The sequence below is a fragment of the Panulirus ornatus genome, chromosome 3, assembly GCF_036320965.1.
Source record: "Panulirus ornatus isolate Po-2019 chromosome 3, ASM3632096v1, whole genome shotgun sequence".
Taxonomy (NCBI): domain Eukaryota; kingdom Metazoa; phylum Arthropoda; class Malacostraca; order Decapoda; family Palinuridae; genus Panulirus; species Panulirus ornatus.
Window position 1 is genome coordinate 32,540,875 of NC_092226.1, and position 22,474 is coordinate 32,563,348.

At 39.9% G+C, this 22,474-nt stretch overlaps 19 non-coding genes across 19 annotated transcripts; 11 read left to right on the forward strand and 8 right to left on the reverse strand.

The window, feature by feature from the left end:
• Nucleotides 1–1,782: 1,782 nt before the first annotated feature.
• Nucleotides 1,783–1,855, forward strand: TRNAF-GAA (transfer RNA phenylalanine (anticodon GAA)). The gene has a single exon. It is a non-coding gene; the product is annotated as a tRNA-Phe (tRNA).
• Nucleotides 1,856–2,200: 345 nt separating this feature from the next.
• Nucleotides 2,201–2,273, reverse strand: TRNAF-GAA (transfer RNA phenylalanine (anticodon GAA)). The gene has a single exon. It is a non-coding gene; the product is annotated as a tRNA-Phe (tRNA).
• Nucleotides 2,274–4,023: 1,750 nt separating this feature from the next.
• On the forward strand, nucleotides 4,024–4,096 carry TRNAF-GAA (transfer RNA phenylalanine (anticodon GAA)). The gene has a single exon. It is a non-coding gene; the product is annotated as a tRNA-Phe (tRNA).
• Nucleotides 4,097–4,439: 343 nt separating this feature from the next.
• Nucleotides 4,440–4,512, reverse strand: TRNAF-GAA (transfer RNA phenylalanine (anticodon GAA)). Its single transcript has one exon. It is a non-coding gene; the product is annotated as a tRNA-Phe (tRNA).
• A 1,744-nt stretch (nucleotides 4,513–6,256) lies between these two features.
• TRNAF-GAA (transfer RNA phenylalanine (anticodon GAA)) lies at nucleotides 6,257–6,329 on the forward strand. The gene has a single exon. It is a non-coding gene; the product is annotated as a tRNA-Phe (tRNA).
• Nucleotides 6,330–6,661: 332 nt separating this feature from the next.
• TRNAF-GAA (transfer RNA phenylalanine (anticodon GAA)) lies at nucleotides 6,662–6,734 on the reverse strand. Its single transcript has one exon. It is a non-coding gene; the product is annotated as a tRNA-Phe (tRNA).
• A 1,613-nt stretch (nucleotides 6,735–8,347) lies between these two features.
• Nucleotides 8,348–8,420, forward strand: TRNAF-GAA (transfer RNA phenylalanine (anticodon GAA)). Its single transcript has one exon. It is a non-coding gene; the product is annotated as a tRNA-Phe (tRNA).
• Nucleotides 8,421–8,828: 408 nt separating this feature from the next.
• On the reverse strand, nucleotides 8,829–8,901 carry TRNAF-GAA (transfer RNA phenylalanine (anticodon GAA)). The gene has a single exon. It is a non-coding gene; the product is annotated as a tRNA-Phe (tRNA).
• A 1,734-nt stretch (nucleotides 8,902–10,635) lies between these two features.
• TRNAF-GAA (transfer RNA phenylalanine (anticodon GAA)) lies at nucleotides 10,636–10,708 on the forward strand. Its single transcript has one exon. It is a non-coding gene; the product is annotated as a tRNA-Phe (tRNA).
• A 330-nt stretch (nucleotides 10,709–11,038) lies between these two features.
• On the reverse strand, nucleotides 11,039–11,111 carry TRNAF-GAA (transfer RNA phenylalanine (anticodon GAA)). The gene has a single exon. It is a non-coding gene; the product is annotated as a tRNA-Phe (tRNA).
• A 2,043-nt stretch (nucleotides 11,112–13,154) lies between these two features.
• TRNAF-GAA (transfer RNA phenylalanine (anticodon GAA)) lies at nucleotides 13,155–13,227 on the forward strand. Its single transcript has one exon. It is a non-coding gene; the product is annotated as a tRNA-Phe (tRNA).
• Nucleotides 13,228–13,631: 404 nt separating this feature from the next.
• TRNAF-GAA (transfer RNA phenylalanine (anticodon GAA)) lies at nucleotides 13,632–13,704 on the reverse strand. The gene has a single exon. It is a non-coding gene; the product is annotated as a tRNA-Phe (tRNA).
• Nucleotides 13,705–15,105: 1,401 nt separating this feature from the next.
• On the forward strand, nucleotides 15,106–15,178 carry TRNAF-GAA (transfer RNA phenylalanine (anticodon GAA)). The gene has a single exon. It is a non-coding gene; the product is annotated as a tRNA-Phe (tRNA).
• A 1,122-nt stretch (nucleotides 15,179–16,300) lies between these two features.
• TRNAF-GAA (transfer RNA phenylalanine (anticodon GAA)) lies at nucleotides 16,301–16,373 on the forward strand. The gene has a single exon. It is a non-coding gene; the product is annotated as a tRNA-Phe (tRNA).
• A 1,816-nt stretch (nucleotides 16,374–18,189) lies between these two features.
• TRNAF-GAA (transfer RNA phenylalanine (anticodon GAA)) lies at nucleotides 18,190–18,262 on the forward strand. Its single transcript has one exon. It is a non-coding gene; the product is annotated as a tRNA-Phe (tRNA).
• A 368-nt stretch (nucleotides 18,263–18,630) lies between these two features.
• Nucleotides 18,631–18,703, reverse strand: TRNAF-GAA (transfer RNA phenylalanine (anticodon GAA)). The gene has a single exon. It is a non-coding gene; the product is annotated as a tRNA-Phe (tRNA).
• Nucleotides 18,704–20,222: 1,519 nt separating this feature from the next.
• On the forward strand, nucleotides 20,223–20,295 carry TRNAF-GAA (transfer RNA phenylalanine (anticodon GAA)). The gene has a single exon. It is a non-coding gene; the product is annotated as a tRNA-Phe (tRNA).
• A 336-nt stretch (nucleotides 20,296–20,631) lies between these two features.
• Nucleotides 20,632–20,704, reverse strand: TRNAF-GAA (transfer RNA phenylalanine (anticodon GAA)). Its single transcript has one exon. It is a non-coding gene; the product is annotated as a tRNA-Phe (tRNA).
• Nucleotides 20,705–22,157: 1,453 nt separating this feature from the next.
• On the forward strand, nucleotides 22,158–22,230 carry TRNAF-GAA (transfer RNA phenylalanine (anticodon GAA)). Its single transcript has one exon. It is a non-coding gene; the product is annotated as a tRNA-Phe (tRNA).
• Nucleotides 22,231–22,474: the final 244 nt, after the last annotated feature.

Genomic DNA, 22,474 nt, shown 5'->3' on the forward strand with positions numbered 1-22,474 from the left:
CAAAGTTAGCGTGATGCCTGATTGACGAGACTGAACCCGATGTAGTGAATAATAATGAGGATGGGACATATCAAAAGAAGGCTTCATTACCAATACTGTTCAGCAGGGAATAAGCTGCAAGAATCTCTGTGTTAATGGGTATCACAGAGTCTATAATGTTGAAATTTTCGTCCGACTTCCATCTTACGAGAATAGTAAAGGAGACAAGCTGTCCGCTTGCAAAACTTAGAATTGCATTCAAGAACATGAATGTTCAGCAAGTTGTTCACATCGTATATCAGGCCAAACCGATAATATGCTTCTCAAGTCTCGTTAACGTACCTTGAGAAGAACAAAGATCCTTATAGTAAAGGTGCATAGGAGGACAAAAGAATGATGGCATTGGAGTTAAGAGAACCGAGTTACAGCAACAGGTGGAAGGGCATAACTCTAGATTACAATAGAAGAGTTAAGAATAAGGGGAGACTTGATCACAGTCGTTAACTTTTATATCTATTCAATGGCGTGAATAGTTCTTCAAAAATGCAGAAATAGAGCAACAGGAAGCCATTACAAGAAATTAAGCCAGAAACATTTTGGAAAAGACGTAAAAAAATTACTTTTATAGTGTAAGAGTTGTGGATGACTGGAATAAACTGAGTGAAGAAAACGTAAATGTGGACAGCATACAGTTGTATGAAAATAGAAAATATTCAAGAGACAGTGACCCCACGTGTGTAGTTAATCTCCTTTCCTTCACCGGACAAATAGAAAATAACAATATGTTAAGTTTTCACACACACACACACACACACACACACACACTGGATAACTCAACAAACTCGCCTTCTCTATATGTTTCCTCTCAACCAGTACGGCTGACGAAGGTCAACAATGAATATACAGACTGATAAATAAAAAGACATATTGACATAAACAGAGAGACAGTATGAAAGGTTTAATAGATAGATCGAGTGGGACAATGAGATGTAATAATATCAAAAAAAAGCTGAAGAGAGCTATGACGCCTATCCTTACCAATCTGCCTACCATGAAACATATTACAAATTTTACAAGGGATTCTGTAAACACTACCCGAAAAAAAATTCTGGCGAGTTTTTGACTAAGATATTCTTTATAGGATTGTTATTGCTGAAGGCTACATTTACACTAAAGGATTTGATTATTAGGTGGGAGATATTCCAAGTTAAAGAGGCACGCAAATGGCTTGTTGGTTTTGGCAGAAGCGCACACTACCGTTGTAACGGTAATGTAAATGGTCACAGTTGAAATGCTAAAAGGTTACTGAAAACATAAGAGTATTTACAGACTTAAGTATCCGAAAGAAGGACTAGGATATTAACAATGTATCATTTCATAGCTTATCAATAATCTTCTCATTATTATTCACTACCTCAGATTGATTTTCATCAACCAGGTATCACACCAATTTGAGCTTGAGTGAAGTCGTAAATTGATACAATCTCCCCATTTCTTTATTTCTCTAAAAACCTTGGCATCATCCGTAAACATAATCATGTTGGAGCACAAATCTTCCTGCGAGTCATTTACATAGATATCATTATTAAAGCCTGAACTTGCAGGAGGATGCAAGGCGTGCATGGGATACAACGTTTTAGGGGTGTCATCATGACAATGGTATGAATCAGAGCGTACGAAGTGGTCAGGGAAACGACAAAAAGATCTGTTGGACATAAGTATGGATAGCAGATCCTTGTTGTGGTACATTACATATGGTACTGCGTTCATCTCAATAGGCTGTTCTCGTTGATAATTCAGAGCGCCTAGATAGCTCAGATGGGAGAGCGTTAGACTGAAGATCTAAAGGTCCCCGGTTCGATCCCGGGTCTGGGCAATTGCAATATTCATGCACTAAATCTAAGAACAAGTGCCGTAGACTCTCTCAGTCATTGCACGGACATACAGACACACACTTTGGGCAACACAACACACTTTTCTACTATGCACAATTCCCCTGGGGGTGAACAAGAATAGATGAGGTACTGAAAAGCAAAGAAAGTGAGAGACAGAGGGAAAGAGAGAGCGAGAGAGACGAAAGGGTGGAACGTTATTTTATGAAAGTTAGAGAGAAACAATAAGAGAATATGAGTATACACAGAATATGTAAGTGTGTGTAGGTATATTTAGACTAGGCAAGTCTATGCACTATAATATTTGGGCAAATTCAAAGATAAGAAACTGCCCAGACCCGGGATCGAACCGGGGACCTTTAGATCTTCAGTCTAACGCTCTCCCATCTGAGCTATCTAGGCGCTCTGAATTATCAACGAGAACAGCCTATTGAGATGAACGTAGTACCATATGTAATGTACCACAACAAGGACCTGCTATCCATACTTATGTCCAACAGATCTTTTTGTGGTTTCCCTGACCACTTCGTAAGCTCTGATTCATACCATTGTCATGATGACGCCCCTAAAACGTTGTATCCCATGCACGCCTTGCACCCTCCTGCAAGTTCAGGCTTTAATAATGATATCTATGTAAATGACTCGCAGGAAGATTTGTGCTCCGACATGAATATGTTTACGGATGATGCCAAGGATTTTAGAGAAATAAGAAATGGGGAGATTGTATCAATTTACGACTTCACTCAGACAAGCTCAAATTGGTGTGATACCTGGTTGATGAAAATCAATCTGAGGTAGTGAATAATAATGAAGATGGGCCAGAGTAAAAGGCTTCATTACGAATACTGCTGAGCAGGAAAATTGCTGCAGGAATCTGTGTTAATGGTTACTGTAGGGTTGACATTGTTGGACTTCTCGTCAGACTCACACCTTGGGAGAAAATAGTAAACGAGACAAGTTGTCTGCTGGCTAAACTTAAAATTACATTAATGAACTTGAATGAAATTTTCGTTAAGTTGTTCACATCGTATATCAGGCCAAAACGATAATATGCTTCTCAAGTCTCGTTAACGTACCTTGAGAAGAACAAAGATTCTAATGGAAAAAGTCCACAGGAGGACAAAAGAATGATGGCATTGGAGTTAAGAGAACCGAGTTACGGCAAGAGATTAAATGCCGTAAGTTTGATTACAATAGAAGAGTGAAGAGTAAAGGGAGACTTGACCTCAGCCGTCAACTTTATATCCATTGAATGGCGTGAATAGTTTCTAAAAAGTGCAGAAATAGAGTAACCGGAGATCATAACATACAATTAAGCCAGGGACAAGTTGGAAACTATATAAAGAATTACTTTTATGGTATAAGAGTAGTGGATCAATGAAATAAACAGTGAAGAAAACGTAAATGTGGACAGCATACAACTGTATGAAAGCAGAAAATGTTTAAGAGATAGGGACCATACGTGTGTAAAACTCTTTCCCCCTTACCGTTTGATTAAGCAATAACCAGAAAAGTTATCAAACACACACACACACACACACACACACACACACACACACACACACACTGAATAATCTAAATCATATTCTCTGCACGTTTCCAATGAGCCAGTACGACTGACGATGGTCTAGAATGGGAGAGTTAGTGAAAATGAGAATGATGAATATAAAAAGATAGACAGACAGACAGATAGACAGATATAAAGGGGTCTAATAGATACATCGATGGGATAATGAGATGTAATAATATCAAAAAAAAAAAAAATTGGAAAGAACTCTGACGCCTTTCCTTACCAGTCTGCCCAACATGAAACATATTACAGCTTTTACAAGGGATTCTGTAAACACAGCCCTAAGTATTTGCTGGCGAGTTTTTGATTGATATTCTTTATAATATTGTTATTGCTGAAGGCTATATTTACATTAAAGGATTTAAGTATTGCTGCGAGATATTCTAAGTTCAAAAAGCATGCAAATGGCCTGTTGGTTTTGGGAGCACAGACTTCCTTTGTAACAGCAATGTAAATGGTTATAGATAGAAATGCTAAAGAGTTACTGAAAACTTACAGTCTTTACATACTTAAGTATCCGAAAGAAGGACCAGGATATTAGCAATGTATCATTACATAACTTAGCAACAAGCTTCATAGAGCGCCTAGATAGCTCAGATGGGAGAGCGTTAGACTGAAGATCTAAAGGTCCCCGGTTCGATCCCGGGTCTGGGCAATTGTAATATTATGTATTAAAATCAAATACAATAAACGCACACTCAGTCACTACACAGACACACACACACACACACACACTTTGGACAACAACACACATTATATGCATGATTCCCCTATACCAGAGTGACCAGGGATGGTCAAGATGAAGTACTGGAGAGAGAGAGAGAGAGAGAGAGAGAGACACGAAAGAGTGGAACATTACTATATTTTGAGAGTGAGAATTACAGAAAAACGATAATAAGAGTAGGTGTATACTACACAAAAATATGAGTGCGAATGGTATATTGAGACTAGGTAAGTCAATATACTCTAATATTTGGGTAAGTTCATAGAAAAGAAACTGCCCAGACCCGGGATCGAACCGGGGACCTTTAGATCTTCAGTCTAACGCTCTCCCAACTGAGCTATCTAGGCGCTCGGAATCATTCCCACGAACGGCCTTGTTTGGTGAAAACAGTATCATATGTAATGCACCAAAACAAGTTTCTTCTATCCACATTTAAGTTCAACATACCTTTTTGTGTTTTTTTTCTAACCACTTCAAATGCCCTGATTCAGACCATTGTCATAATGTCGTCCCCTAAAGCGCTCTAACCCATGCACGCCTCGCATCCTCCTGCATGTTCAAACTACGACAATGATAACTATGTAAATGACACGTTGGAGAGTTGGGCTCTAACAGGAATATGCTCACTGATGATGGCAAGGTCTTTACAGAAATAAGAAATGGAGAGAATTGTATCAACTTACAAGTTGACTCAGACAAGCTCAAAGATGATGAGATACCTGGTTGATGAAATTCATCCCGATGTAGTGAATAATAATGAGAATGGGACATAATAAGAGAAGACTACAGTATGAGTAATATTTAGCAGGGAATAAGTTGCAGAAATCTCTGTGTCAATGGGTACTGTACAGTCGACATTGTTAGACTTCTCGTCAGACCCACACCAGTCTGGTGGCAAAACATGCATCTGCATTCAACAACATCAATGAAATATTCATATAGTTGATCACGTCGTATATTCGGCCAAACAGATAATATGCTTCTCAAATCTCATTAACGTGCCTTCAGAAAAACAAAGATTTTGATAGAAAAGGTTCATAGGAGGACAAAAGGATGGTGGAATGGAGTTAATAGAGCCGAGTTACAGTTAGAGGTTAAATGCTAAAAGTTTGGCTACAAAAGAAGAGTGAAGAGTAAAGGAGACTTGATCACAGCTGTTAACTTTTACATCAATTGAATGGCTTGAGTAGTTCTTCAAAAATACAGAAATAGATCAGCCAGAGGACATTACATGTAAATAAGGCAGAAACATGTTGGAATATAAAAGATGTAAATAATTACTTTTATAGTATAAAAGTAGTGGATGATTGGAATATATTGAGTGAAGAAAACGTAAATGTGGAGAGCATACAGTTGTATGAAAGTAGAAAATGTTCAAGAGATAGGGACTCCACGTGTGTAGATCTCCCTTCCCTTACCGTACAAATAAGAATATGGCTATCATGTAATTACACACACACACACACACACACACACACACACACACACACACTGGATAACTCAACGAACCTACATTCTCCGTATGTTTCGCCTGAACCAGTACGGCTGACGAAGGTCAACAATAAGAGAGTTGGTGAAAATGAGAAAGGTGAATAGACAAAGACTGATAGATAGAAAGACAGATTGACAAATATATAGAGACAGACAAAATAAAAGGTTTGATAGATAGACTGAATGATATAAGCGTATGTAAGGTTATAAAAATAAAAAAACTGAAGAGAGCTCTGACGCTTATCCTTGTCAGTCTCCCCAACATGAAGCACATTACAGCTTTTACACGGGATTCTGTGAACACAGCCGGAAGAATTCTTTTTTTTTATCAAGATATTCTTTATAGTTTTGTTGTTGCTGAAGACTATATTTACATTAAAGGATCTAAGCATTAGTAGGCAGATATTCTATGTTCAAGAGGCATGCTAATGACTTGTTGGAAGCACATACTTTATTTGTAACAGTAATTCAAATGGCTATGATTAGAAATACTAATGGGATACTGAAAATTTACAGTATTTAGACACTTAAGTATCCGATAGAAGCACTATGATATTAGCAATGTATCATTTTATAACTTAGCAGTAAGCTTTTCAGAGCGCCTAGATAGCTCAGATGGGAGAGCGTTAGACTGAAGATCTAAAGGTCCCCGGTTCGATCCCGGGTCTGGGCAATGATGATATTTATGAACTACATAAAAATACAAGAGAGACAGACTCTCTGTCACTGTACGGACAAACACACACACACACTTTGGATACACTACATCCTCACATTTTATGCATGATTCCCCTGAGCTTAGTGTAACCGGGGATGGTAGAGATTAGATGAGGTAATGAAGACGGGAACGAAAGAGTGGAGCGTTACTATTTTTTGAGAATGAAAATTAGAGAAAAGCGAGAATAATAGAGAGAGTATACACACAAAATGTGAGCGTGTGTAGGTATACTGAGACTAGGTAAGTCTATACACTCTAATATTTGGGTAAGTTAATAGACAAGAAACTGCCCAGACCCGGGATCGAACCGGGGACCTTTAGATCTTCAGTCTAACGCTCTCCCAACTGAGCTATCTAGGCGCCCTGAATTATTTACATGAATGGCCTAGTGAGCTGCAAGCAGTGCTACATGTAATGCACTAAAACAAAGGTCTCTTATCCAAAGCCAAGCCCGACAGACCATTTTGTGGTTTCCCCTAACCTGTTCATACAACCTGATTTATACCATTGTCATAATGACGCCCCGTAAAACGTTCAATCCCATGCATGTCTCCCACCCTCCTGCATGTTCAGGCTATGATAATATTAACTATCTTAATTACTCATTGGAAGAGTTGAAATCTAACATCAATATGTTTGCTGATGATGCCAAGGATTTTAGAGCAATAAGAAATGAAGAGGATTGTATCAACTTAAAAGTAAACTCAGACAAGCTGAAAGTTGGTGTCATACCTGGTAGATGAAATTCAACCTGAGGTTGTGAATAATAATAAGGATGGAACGTAGTAAGAGAAGCTACAGCACGGATAATGTTTAGTTCGTAAGAGGCTGCAACAATCTGTGTGTTAGGTACACTGGAGTCGACATTGTTAGACTTCTCGTCAGACTCCCACCTTTGGAGAATATACGAAAAGGAGACAAGCTGTCTGCTAGCAAAAAATACACCTGCATTCAAGAACTTGAATAAGCTATGCAGCAAGTTGTTCATATCATATGTTAGGCCAAAAGAAGTCTATACTTCTCAAATCTCGTTAACGTATGAGAAGGACAAAGAATCTAATAGAAAAGGTTCAAACGAGGACAAAAGAATGATGTCATTGTAGTTAAGAGAACAGAGTTACAGCAAGAGATTGAATGTCCTAAGTCTGATTACTGCAGAAGAGCGCAGAGTAAAAAGACTTGATCACAGCCGTTAACTTTATATCTATTGAATGGCGTGAACAGTTCTTCAAAACTACAGAAATAGAACAACAGGAAGCAATAACATGAGAATAAGCCAGAAACATGTTGGAAAAGATGTAAAGATTACTTTTATAGCGTATGAGTAATGGATGACTGGAATAAACTGTGAAGAAAATGTCAATGTGGACAGCATACAGTTGCATGAAAGTAGAAAATGTTCTACACACACACACACACACACACACACTGGATAACTCAACAAACTTTTACGTTTCTCCTGAGCCACTACGCCTGACGAAGGTCAAGTATATGAGAGTTGGTGAAAATGAGAAAATGAAGAAACAAAGATTGACAGATAGACAGAATAAAAGGATCTAATATATTGAGACATTTGATAATATGAAAAAGAAAATGGAAAGGGATCTGACACATGCCCTTTCCAGTCCGCCCACTTGACATGTTACAGCTAATACAAGAGATTTTGTAAACACAGCCCGTAGAATTATCTGGAGAGTTTTTAATGTAGATTTTCCTTATAGTACTGTCATTGCTGAAAGCTACATTTACAATAGAGGATTTAAGTATTAATTGGAAAATATTCTAAGTTCAAGAAACATGCAAATGGCCTATTGGTTTTGGAAGAAGCACAGACTTCCCTTGTAACGGCAAAGTAAATGGTTATAGTTAGAAATGCTAAAGGGTTACAGTATTTACACACTGAAGTATCAGAAAGAAGGACTAGGATATTGGGACGAGTATCATTCTTTAACTTAGCATCAAGCTTTCAGAGCGCCTAGATAGCTCAGATGGGAGAGCGTTAGACTGAAGATCTAAAGGTCCCCGGTTCGATCCCGGGTCTGGGCAATTGCAATATTTATGAATCACATCCAAATACAAAAGACGCAAACTCTCTGTCACGGCGCGGACACACACACATGCACACACGTACTTTAGATAACACCACACGCTCGCATTCTATGCAAGATTCCACTCAGCCAGTGTGACCGGGGATGGTCAAATATACACGAGGCACTGAAAAGGAGAGAGAGAGAGAGAGAGAGAGAGAGAGAGAGAGAGAGAGAGAGAGAGAGAGAGAGAGAGAGAGAGAGAGAATGAGAGTGGACCGTTAATATTTTTGAATGAAAGTTTGAGGAAAACGAGAAAGAGACCGTGAGCAGACACACAAAATGTGAGATGTGGGTGTGTGTAGGTATACTGAGACTAGGTAAATCTATACACTCCAAAATTTGGGTAAGTTGATAGGTAAGAAACTGCCCAGACCCGGGATCGAACCAGGGACCTTTAGATCTTCAGTCTAACGCTCTCCCAACTGAGCTATCTAGGCGCCCTAAATTATTCATACGAACGGGCTAGCGAGTTGAAAGCTGTGCCATGTGTAATGCACCAATCCAAGGTTCTGCTACCCATAGCCAATCTAACACATCATTTTGTGGTTTACCCTAACCGCTTCATATGCCCTAATTCAGTCCATTCTCATAATAACGCCTACTAAAACGTTCTATTCCATGCATGCCTCACACCCTCCTGCATGTTCAGGCTATGAAAATGATATCTACGTAAATCACTCGTATGAAGAGTTGGGCTAATAAATGAATATGCTTACGGATGAGGAAAAGGTTTTTAGAGGCAAGAGACATAAGAAATGAAGAGGATTATATCGACTTACAAGTTGTGTTAGACAAACTCAAAAGTTGGTTTGATATCTGGTTGATAAAATTCAACCTGAGGTAGTACGAATACTATTCAGCAGGGAATAAGCTGCAGGAAGCTGTGTTAATGGGTACTGTAGTGTCGACATTGTTGGACTTCTCGTCTGACTCGTACCTTAAGAGAATATAGTAACGGAGACAATTTGTCTGCTGGCTAAACTTACAATTCCATTCAAGAACTTGAAGAAAATATTCAGAAAAGTTGTTCACGTAGCATTTTAGGCCAAATTGATAACATGCTTCTCAAGTCTTGTTAACGTACTTTGAGAAGAACAGATTCTAAAAGAAAAGGTCCACAGGAGGACAAAAGAATGATGGCACTGGAGTTAAGAGAACAGAGTTACTGCAAGAGGTTAACTGCCATAAGTTTGATTACAAAAGAAGAGTGAAGAGTAGAGGGAGACTTGATCACAGCCGTTAACTTCATACCTATCGAATGGCCTGAAAAGATTTTTAAAAATGCAGAAATAGAGCAACCGTAGGCTTTAACATGAAAATAAGCCAGAAACATATTGGAAATTATATAAAGAATTACTTTTATGATATAAGAGTAGTGGATGACTGGAATAAACACTAAAGAAAACGTAAATGTAGACAGCATACAATTGTATGAAAGTAGAAAATGTTGAAGAGATAGGGAATCTAAATGAGTCAAACTCTTTCCCCTTACCACACAAATAAGTAATAACCAGAGAAGTTATCACACACACACACACACACACACACACGCACACACACACACACACACACACACATACACATATACTGAATAACTTAAACTCACATTCTCTGCACGTTTCCAATGAGCCAGTACGAATGACGATGGTCTAAAAAACGATAGTGAAAATGAGAAAGATGAATATAAAAAGACTGATAGATAGAAAGACAGACTGACAGATAGACACATAGACAGAATAAAAGGTCTAATAGATAAATCAAATGGGATAATGAGAGATGTAATAACAAAAAAACTAGAAAGAGCTCTAACGCCCGTCTATACCAGTCCGCCCAACATGAAACATATTACGGTTTTTACAGGGGATTCTGTAAACACAGCCCGCAGAATTTTCTGGCGAGCTTTTGATTGATATTCTTTATAGTATTGCTGTTACTACAGAAGGATTTACGTATTAGTTGGGAGATATTCTAAATTCAAGAAGCATGCAAATGGCCTGTTGGTTCTGGAAGAAGCACAGATTTCCTTTGTAATGGCAATGTAAATGGTTATAGACAGAAATGCTACAGAGTTACTGAAAACTTACAGTATTTACACACTTAAGTATCCGAAAGAAGGACTAGGGTATTAGCAATGTATCATTATATAACTTAGCAGCAAGCTTCTCAAGAGCGCCTAGATAGCTCAGATGGGAGAGCGTTAGACTGAAGATCTAAAGGTCCCCGGTTCGATCCCGGGTCTGGGCAATTGTAACATTTATGAACTACATATAGATACGGGAGACGTAGACTCTATCATTCACTGCACGGACACATACTTTGAATTACACCACATTCTCACATCCTATGCACGATTCCCATGAGCCAGAGTGACTGGGGATGGTCAAGATAAGGTAATGAAAAGGAGAGAGAGAGAGAGAGAGAGAGAGAGTGTAACGTTACTATATTTTGAGCGTGAAAATTGAAGAGAAACGAGAATAAGAGTACAAGTATACAAACAAAATATGAGAATGTATAAGAATATTGAGACTAGGTAGTATATAAACTAATATTTGGGTAAGTTCAGAGATAAGAAACTGCCCAGACCCGGGATCGAACCGGGGACCTTTAGATCTTCAGTCTAACGCTCTCCCAACTGAGCTATCTAGGCGCCCTGAGTTAATCACACGAACGACCTAGTGAGGTGAAAGCATTGTCATATGTCACACACCAAAACAAGGTTCTGACATCAACAGCCAAAATCAACTTCATATGCCCTGATTCAGACCATAGTCATAATAACGCCATATCCAACGCACGCCTCACACCCTCCTGCATGTTCAGACGATGGTAATATTAACTATGTAAATGACTCGCTGAAAGAGTTGGGCTCCAACATGAATATCTTTACGGATAATGCCGTAGCGTTTAGAGGAATAAGAAATAAAGATTGCATCAACCTAAAGGTTGACACAAACATGCTCAAAGTTAGTATGATATCTGCTTGACAAAATTCAATCCGATGTAGTGAATAATAATGAGGATGGGACATAGCAAAAGAAGGGCTTCAGTACGAATACTGTCTAGTTAGGAATAAGCTGCGGGGAGCTGTGTGTTAATGGGTAATGTAGACGCGACATTGTTGGACTTCTCGTTAGACTCACCTTAGGAGAATATAGTAAAGGAGACAAGTTGTCCGCTGGCTAAACTTACAATTAAGAACTTGAATGAAATATTCAGAAAGTTGTTCACGTAGTATTTTAGGAGAAACTGATGATATGCTTCTCAAGTCTCGTCAACGTACCTTGAGAAGAACAACGATTCTAATAGAAAAGGTCCACAGGAGGACAAAAGAATGAAGGAATTTGGAGTTAAAAAAGCCGAGTTGCCATAACTTTGATTACAACAGAAGAGTGAAGAGTAAGGGGAGACTTGATCACAGCCGTTAAGGTTTCTATTCAATGGCGTGAATAATTTTTAAGAAATGCAGGGATAGAGCAACCGCAGGCCATAACATGATAATAGGCCAGAAACATGTCGGAAAAGATGTGAAGAATTACTTTTATTGTATGAGAGTAATGGATACCTGGAATATACTGAGTGAAGAAAACGTAAATGTGGATAACATAACTGTATGAAAGTAGAACATGTTCGAGAGAGAGCGACTCCACGAGTGTAAAACTCCCTTCACTTACCGTAAGAATAGGCAATAACCATTTAGTTATTAAACACACACACACACACACACACACACACACACACACACACACACACACACACACAGATAGGAACAAGTGCAGTAAAGGGCATGCAGATTCACTCTGGGCCCTTCTTACACCATCTACCAAGAAACCCTCATCTTGCTGAGCCTTTCCACCCTCTCCGACCGACAACTGCTGCTCACACGGCAGTTTGGCAATAACATGCTGACTTCACCCCCGTCACCGAGACCTCCTCCCACCGACACCCCTCCACCACGGACCACCGTTCGTCACCACAATGGACTTGTTCACATCAGAGATCGTACAGACAGATATAAGAACAGTCCTCTACCTACCATGATGAATTTCCTAAACAACCCATGAACAAGTGTATAGCTATGTAGTTTCGTGTCAATTAGGCTATGGGGCAATAACAGCTACTGTAACTATTCAGTTAAGCCATAATATATAAAACATACCATTGACTCTGTAAACATCCCCGTATATCTGCCACACTGGAGGGTGTACCTCACTCACATGCTTATCCAAAAGTGTGGAAACATCCAGCCAACCCTAACGGTAAGCTCTTCTATGATTAGTTAGCTGGTGACTATCATGGCCTCCTTGTTCTGTAATACCTGTAATACCTAAATTGTCTTTTCATCCAAATGGCTGCCCATATCCAATGAACAATTACATAGTTATTTATCTATTCATTTACACACACACACACACACACACACACACATACTGGATAACTCAACAAACTCACACTCTCTATACGTTTCCCCTGGGCCAGTATGGCTGACGATGGTCAAGAATAGGAAAGTTGGTGAAAATGAGAAAGATGAATATGAGTGACAGGTATATAGACAGGTTGACAGACTGTCTAGACAGACATAGAACAATAGATGAAAGAGACAACTGGAATGGGATACATAGAGATGTAAATATATAGAAAACCAAGAAAGAGCTCCGACGAGTATCATTTCACAACTTACAATTCTCAGAGCGCCTAGATAGCTCAGATGGGAGAGCGTTAGACTGAAGATCTAAAGGTCCCCGGTTCGATCCCGGGTCTGGGCAATGGTAATATTTATGAACTCCGTCTAAATACATTAGCTGCAGACTCTTTGTCACGACACAGACAGACAAACACACTTTGGGTAACACCAAACAATCGTATTCTGTGCACGATTCCCCTGAGCTAGTGTGACCAGGGATGGTCAAGAATAGACGAGGTACTGAAAAGGAGAGAGAGAGAGAGAGAGAGAGAGAGAGAGAGAGAGAGAGAGAGAGAGAGAGAGAGAGAGAGAGAGAGAGAGAGAGAGAGAGAGAGAGTGGAACGTTACTATTTTTTAAGAATATAAGTTAGAGAGAAACGAGAAAGAAAACGAAAATATACACACAGAATGCAAGCGTGTGTTGGTATAGTGAGACTAGGTAAGTCTATACACTCTAATATTTGGGTAAGTTCACAGATAAGAAACTGCCCAGACCCGGGATCGAACCGGGGACCTTTAGATCTTCAGTCTAACGCTCTCCCATCTGAGCTATCTAGGCGCTCTGAGTTATTCGCAAGAACCCCCCAATGATTTGAATAGTTTCGTGGATTATGCATCGAAAAGATGCCCCCTATCCACAGCCAAGTCCGTCAAACCATTTTTCTGTTTCCCCTGACCGCTTCATAAGCCCTGATTCTGCCCACTGTCATCACTTATTCCCCTAATACGCTCTATCCCGTGCACGCCTCGCACCCTCCTGCATGTTCAGGCTATGATAATGACATCTATGTAAATGTCCTTACAGAAGTTAGAAATGAAGCTATTTACATCAACTTGAAAAGTGATTCAGACAAGCTCAAACATTTGTGTGATATATGTTTGATGAAATTCATCACGAAAATGTAAATGCAAAATAGAGAGGCTGGGACACAGTGAAAGAGGGCTTCAGTACTATTATTATCCAGCAGGGAATAAGCAGCAGGAATCTGTGTGTTACACGAATTGTGGAGTCTATAATGGACATAAACTCTCACTAGAGACAAAATGTCTGCTGGCAAACATTATAATTACACTCAAGAACATGGATAAATGAAAACTGGAAATGCTCTCCATACTGTACTGCAGTCCAAAACAATAATGTACTTCTCGTCTCCTTACCTTACCTTGAGAAAACAAAATCATAATTGCAAATATCCAAGGGAGAACAAAACAATATGTTACCGAATCTTAAATAACAGAGTTACAGCATGAGGTTTAATGCCATTAATCTAACCGCAATGGAAGACTTGATCACAAGTTATCTTTATGCCAATTTAAGTGAACTCATCATTTACTAGTTCCTCGAAATTTGCGAAGACAGCAATCGGAAGCCGTAACATGGAAATAAACAAAAAACTTGTTGGAAAACAAGAAAAGAATAACTTTTATAATACAAGGTGACTGGATGACTGGAATGGAGGTAAATGTGGACAACATATACAAGTTGAATGATGGTAGAAAATGCTTGAGAGATGAGGACCCCACGAATGCTGAACTCCCTATCAATACAGTATTATACAAATAGCTTACATAGTTATTATATTGTAAGTTATTACAGCAAAAGTTATTATACACACACACATTCTATCCCCGTTTCCCCTGAGCCAGTACGGCTGGCGATGGTCAAGTATGGACGAGTTGAAGAAAATGAGAAAGATGAATATATAGATATATGAATAGGCAGAAAGAATGTTAGATAGGTAGATACAAAGTGGACATACAGAATGATAAATCAATAGAGTGATCGAATGAGAGATGTGATAAAAAAAATCTTGAGGGAGAGAGAGAGAGAGAGAGAGAGAGAGAGAGAGAGAGAGAGAGAGAGAGAGAGAGAGAGAGAGAGAGAGAGTATTGATAAGGAAAACCTGGAAAGAGCTCTGACGAGTATCATTTTACAAATTACCAGTAAGCTACTCAAAGCGCCTAGATAGCTCAGATGGGAGAGCGTTAGACTGAAGATCTAAAGGTCCCCGGTTCGATCCCGGGTCTGGGCAATGATAATATTTATAAAACATATCCGAACACAAGAGCTACACACTGTGTTAGTCACGGCAGACACACACACACACACACACACTTGCATTCTTTGCAAGATTCCCATAAGTCAGTATGACCGGGGACGGTCAACAATAGGAGAGGCATTGAAAAGGAGAGAGAGAGAGAGAGGACAAAGACAGCGAGAAAATGAGACGACACAATGTAACGTTGTCATTCGTGAAAGTGAAAGTTACATGGAAAAAAAGGTAATGTGAGTATGCACACAATGGGTGTGTGTGTGTGTGTGTTGTGTGTGTGTAGGGAGCCTGAGATTAGATAAGTCTATACACTCTAATATTTGGGTAAGTTTACTGATTAGAAATTGCCCAGACCCGGGACTGAAGAGAGGACCTTCAGATCTTCAGTCTACCGCTCTCCCAACTGAGCTATCCAGGCGCTCTGAGTCATTCACACGAACAAGAAAAGTGTGACGACTGATGATCAAATCTAACTTTGAAGGTATCAAGGTTGTTGCTCTGAACAATATTTTCTAGGAATTATCCCATGCATAAATAATGTCGTTGGTTAAGAAATGTTTTGTACAGTCCAGATTAAGTATGTGGCCTCTTAAGTTTTAGTCCATTTTCTCTCGTTGGTAATGTTGGCGCTACTGTAAAGAAATTTTCAACATCGACGTTGTTGAATCCTTTAAGTATTTTAAACCCCTCTATCTATTTGCTCTATAGACGCCTCTTGCTTAGGGAAAACAAGTTTAATTCTCGTAGTCTCTCCTCATATGGTTTGTTAAGCAAGAAAATGATCAATTTAGTCATAATTCTCTGTGCTGCTTCCAATCTAAGAGTATCCTTGCTTAAGTGGAGGAACACAAAACTGCACTGACTGTTCAAGGTGTGGTATAATTACACTTAGGTACAGTGGCAATACTGCATCCTTGCTTTCGTATGTAAAGTGTCCGTTAATACATGCTGACATCCAATTTCCTTTCTTGGTAGCTTCATCACAACACTGGGGGAATTTGAAGTTCTTGAAGGGAGAAAGAGAAATGTAATAAAGAAAACCTGGAAAGAGCTCTGACGAGTATCATTTTATAACTTGCTATTAAGCTTTTCAGAGTAAGCGCCTAGATAGCTCAGATGGGAGAGCGTTAGACTGAAGATCTAAAGGTCCCCGGTTCGATCCCGGGTCTGGGCAATTATCATATTTATGAACTATATCCAAATACTAGAGGCTCATACTCAGCCACGCAACAGACTCAAACACACTCACACACACTGGGTTAACACCACATACTGTCATTCTATGCACGATTCCTCTGCGCTAGTATAAGCGGGGATAGTCAAATAAAGGCGAGAGAAAGGGACAAAATAATGTAACGTTTTTATTCATAAAAATGAAGGGTTAGAGAGAAAAAAGAGAGAGAGTATGCGAGTATACACACAAAGTGTGAGTGTGTGGAGGTAGGTTAACAATAGTTAAGTCTATACACAAATTTTTGAGTAAGTTCAGAGATATGAAACTGCCCAGACCCGGAATCGTACGTTTTTCAGACTGAGCTATCTAGACACCCCGAGTTATTCTCATGAACAACCCAATGACTAGAACCCATTATCATGGATAACGCACCGAAACATGATCTTGTTTCCACAACCAAGCCCAACAGGCCTTTCTGTGCTTTCCAGATTCAGCGCACTGTTAGCATATCGCCCCCTAATACGGTCTATCCCGTGCATGCCTCGCACCCTCCTGCATCTTCAGACTATGATAAAGATAACTATGTAAATGACATGTTGCAGGAGTTAGCCTCCGACATGACTATGTTTGCAGATGATGCCAATGTCCTTAGGGAGGTAAGAAATGAAGAGGATTGCATCAACTTGAAACTTGACTTGAACAAGCTCCAACGTTTGTGTGATACATGGTTAAGGAAATTCATCGAGAGGACGTAAATGCAAAGTGATGAGGATGGGACACAGTGAAAGAATGCTTCAGTACGATGATTATCTAGCAGGGAATAACCTGTAGGAATCTGTGTCAGACGGACTATGGAACCCATGTTGTACCTAACTGCTCGCCAGTAGATAAACTGTCTACTGGTAAACATTACTGTTGCATTCAAGAATACGGACAGATGAATACTGAACAACTTGTCCACATTGTATTTCAGGCCAAAATGATACTATGCTACTCAAGCCTCGTTTGTCGCACCTTAAGAAGAAAAGTGCTAATTGAAAAGATGCAAAAGGACAAAAACATTGTGGGACTGGAACTGAAATAACAGATTCACAGCAAACAGTTAAATGTCATTAATTCAACTGCACTGGAAGACTGAAGAGTCAGGTAAGACGATCGCAACAGTAAAGTTTTTACACCAGTTTTATGACCTCGTCAGTGACCAGCTCCTCGAAATTTGTGGACAAAGAAACTGGAAGCCGTAACATGGAAATATGCAAGAAACTTGTTGGAAAACAAGTAAAACAAGGAAAGAAGTACTTTTATAGCATAAGTGTAGTGGTTAACTGGAATATACTGAGTGAAGAAACTGTAAATGTGGACAACACACACAAGTTGTATGATAGTAGAAAATATAATCAAGAGATGGGGACCCCGAGAGTATAAAACTCCCTATCTGTACAACATAGTTATAACACTATAAGGCATGTTATTAAACACACACACACACACACACACACACACACACACACATTGCATGGACGTTTGCCATGAGATAATATGGTCAAAAGCAGGAGTGTTGGTGACAATGGGATACATGGCCAGGAAGATTGTGAGACATAGATAGAAAGGTGGACAGACAGGATAATAGACTAACAGATGTGATGATGAAGAAAACATAGTATGTGTGTGTGTGTGTGTGTGTGTGCAAGAGAGAGAGAGAGAGAGAGAGAGAGAGAGAGAGAGAGAGAGAGAGAGAGAGAGAATGAAATAAAGAAAACCAGGGAAGAGCTCTGACGAGTATCATTTTCTAACTTACCAGTAAGCTTGTCAGAGCGCCTAGATAGCTCAGCTGGGAGAGCGTTAGACTGAAGATCTAAAGGTCCCCGGTTCGATCCCGGGTCTGGGCAATTTAGAATATTTACAAACCACATCCAGACACGTTAGCCGTGGACCATATAAGTCACAGCACAGACACACACACTGGGTAACACCACACACTCGTGGTTTATTCAAGAGTCCCTAAGACAGTGTGACTGAGGATGGTCAAGAACTGAATAAGTACATAAAAGGAGAGAGAGAGAGAGAGAGAGAGAGAGAGAGACGAAAGAGAGAGAGAGACGAAAGAGTGAAACGTTATCATCTTTTGAGTGAAAGCTTGAGAGAAACGACAGAAAGAAAATGATATTATGCACAGAAAGTGTGAGTGTGTGGAGGTATAGCGAGACTAGGTAAGTCTGTACACTCTAATATCTGGGTAAGTTCATAGATAAGAAATTGCCCAGACCCGGGATCGAACCGGGGACCTTTAGATCTTCAGTCTAACGCTCTCCCAGCTGAGCTATCTAGGCACCCTGAGTTATTCGCACGAACGACCTAATAAGTTGAAACCAGCACTTTGGATTATGCATCGAAAAGATGCCGCCGTCCACAGTCGAGCCTAACGAACCTTTTTGTGGTTTCCCTAACTGCTTCATATGACCTAATTTAGACCAATGTCATCCGTCGCTCCCTAAAACGCTCTATCCCGTGCATGCATCGCACCCTCCTGCATGTTCAGGCTGTAAAAATGATAACTAGGTAAATGACTCGATGGAAGAGTTGGGCTTCAATCTGAATATGTTTGCAGATGATGCCAATGTCCTTAGAGAAGTAAGGAATGAAGAGAACTGCATCAACTTGAAAGATGACGACAGATTCCAACGTTTGTGTGATACATGTTTGATGAAATTCATCACGAGTATGTAAATGGATAGTAGTAAGGCTGGGACACAGTGTAAGAAGGCTTCGGTTCTATTATCACTGAGCAGGGAATATGTTGCAGGAATCGGTGTTAGACGAACAATGGAGTCTATAATGGACCTAACTTCTCGCTACAGTCAATCTTAGGAGAATGATAAAGAAGACAAACTGTCTGCTGGCAAACATTATAATTGCAATCAAGAAAATGGATGAATCAAAATGGCAAAAGCTCTCCACATTGTGTTGCAGTCCAAAACGATAACATTTCTTCACGTCTCGTTACTTTATTTTGAGACAAATAATCATGATAGAAAAGATCTAAAGAAGGACAAAAACATTATGATATCGGAATTCAGATAACAAGAGTTACGGAAAGAGATTAAATGACATTAATCTGACCGCAATGGAAGAAAAAAGAATTGGGGGAGACTTGATCACAACAATTGTTTATGAACCAATTTCATGACCTCTTCAGTGACCAGTTCCTCGAAATTGGCAGGTAGAGCAAGCGGAAGCCGTAACATGAAAATATGCAAGACACTTGATAGAAAACATGTTAAGATTTACTCTTATAGTGCATGAGCTGTGGATGACTGGAATAAACTGAGTGAAGAAACTGTAAATGTGGACAACATACACAAGTTGTATGATGGTAGAAAATGTTTAACAGATGAGAACCCATGAGTGCAGAACTCCCTATCACTACAGTACAAATAGGTAACAACCATTAAGTTATTACACACACAACACACACACACAACATCAACCATTAAGTTATTACATACACACACACACACACACACACACGTTTTCTCTGAGCCAGTACGGCTGACGATGGTCAAGAATGTGAGAGTTGATGAAAATGAGAAAGATGAAGAGATAGATACATGAAGAGGCAGGATGACTGTTAGGCAGATAGACAGACATGTGAACAGACAGAATAATGAATTGATAGACTTATCTGTTGAGATTTGAGAAATGGGATGAGAGAGAGAGAGAGAGAGAGAGAGAGAGAGAGAGAGAGAGAGAGAGAGAGAGAGAGAGAGAGAGAGAGAGTAATAACGAAGAAAACCTAAAAGGAGTTGTGACGAGTATCATATTCTAAGTTACCAATAAGCTTCTCAGAGCGCCTAGATAGCTCAGATGGGAGAGCGTTAGACTGAAGATCTAAAGGTCCCCGGTTCGATCCCGGGTCTGGGCAATTTAGAATATTTATGAACCACATCCAGACACGAGAGCCGTGGACTATATAAGTCACAGCACAGACACACACACTGGGTAACACCACACACTCGTGGTTTATTCAAGAGTCCCTAAGACAGTGTGACTGAGGATGGTCAAGAACTGAATAAGTACATAAAGAGAGAGAGAGAGAGAGAGAGAGAGAGACGAAAGAGTGGAACGTTATCATCTTTTGAGTGAAAGCTTGAGAAAAACGAGAGAAAATGATAGTATGCACATAAAGTTTGAGAGTGTGTGGAGGTAAAGCGAGACTGGGTAAGTCTCTAACATTTGGGTAAATCAATGGATAAGAAATTGCCCAGACCCGGGATCGAACCGGGGACCTTTAGATCTTCAGTCTAACGCTCTCCCATCTGAGCTATCTAGGCACCCTGAGTTATTCGCACGAACGACCTAATGAGTTGAAACCAGCATCATGGATTATGCATCGAAAAGATGCCGCCGTCCACAGCAGAGCCTGGCGAACCTTTTGGTAGTTTCCCTAACTGCTTCATATGACCTAATTTAGACCACTGTCAACCGTCGCTCCCTAAAACGTTCTATCCCGTGCATGCCTCGCACCCTCCTGCATCTTCAGACTATGATAATGATAACAGTGTAAATGACGTGTTGCAAGAGTTTGCCTCCAACATGAATATGTTTGCAGATGATGCCAATGTCCTTAGGGAGGTAAGAAATGAAGAGGATTGCATCAACTTGAAATTTGACTTGAACAAGCTCCAACGTTTGTGTGATACATGGTTAAGGAAATTCATCGAGAGGACGTAAATGCAAAGTGATGAGGATGGGACACAGTGAAAGAATGCTTCAGTACGATGATTATCTAGCAGGGAATAACCTGTGGGAATCTGTGTCAGACGGACTATGGAACCCATGTTGTACCTAACTGCTCGCCAGTAGATAAACTGTCTACTGGTAAACATTACTGTTGCATTCAAGAATACGGACAGATGAATACTGAACAACTTGTCCACATTGTATTTCAGGCCAAAATGATACTATGCTACTCAAGCCTCGTTTGTCGCACCTTAAGAAGAAAAGTGCTAATTGAAAAGATGCAAACGACAAAAACTTTGTGGCACAGGAATTGAAATAACAGATTCACAGCAAACAGTTAAATGTCATTAATTCAACTGCACTGGAAGACTGAAGAGTCAGGTAAGACGATCGCAACAGTAAAGTTTTTACACCAGTTTTATGACCTCGTCAGTGACCAGCTCCTCGAAGTTTGTGGACAAAGAAACTGGAAGCCGTAACATGGAAACATGCAAGAAACTTGTTGGAAAGCAAGTAAAACAAGGAAAGAAGTACTTTTATAGCATAAGAGTAGTGGGTGACTGGAATATACTGAGTGAAGAAACTGTAAATGTGGACAACATACACAAGTTGTATGATAGTAGAAAATATAATCGAGAGATGGGGACCCCGAGAGTGGAAAACACCCTATCTGTACACCAAAGTTACAACTCTATAGGGCATAAGTTATTATACACACACACACACACACACACACACACATTGTATGCACGTTTGCCCTGAGCTAGTACTGTCAAAAGCAGGAGTGTTGGTGACAATGGGATAGATGAATAGATAGATAGCCAGGGAGATTGTGAGACATAGATATAAAGATGCACAGACAGGAAATAGACTAATAGATGTGATGATGAAAAAAACATATTGAGAGAGAGAGAGAGAGAGAGAGAGAGAGAGAGAGAGAGAGAGAGAGAGAGAGAGAGAGAGAGAGAGAGAATGAAATAAAGAAAACCAGGGAAGAGCTCTGACGAGTATCATGTTCTAACTTACCAGTAAGCTTGTCAGAGCGCCTAGATAGCTCAGATGGGAGAGCGTTAGACTGAAGATCTAAAGGTCCCCGGTTCGATCCCGGGTCTGGGCAATTTAGAATATTTATGAACCACATCCAGACACGAGAGCCGTGGACTATATTAGTCACAGCACAGACACACACACTGGGTAACACCACACACTCGTGGTCTATTCAAGAGACAGTGTGACTGAGGATGGTCAAGAACTGAATAAGTACATAAAAGGAGAGAGAGAGAGAGAGAGAGAGAGAGAGAGAGACGAAACAGTGAAACGTTATCATCTTTTGAGTGAAAGCTTGAGAGAAACGAGAGAAA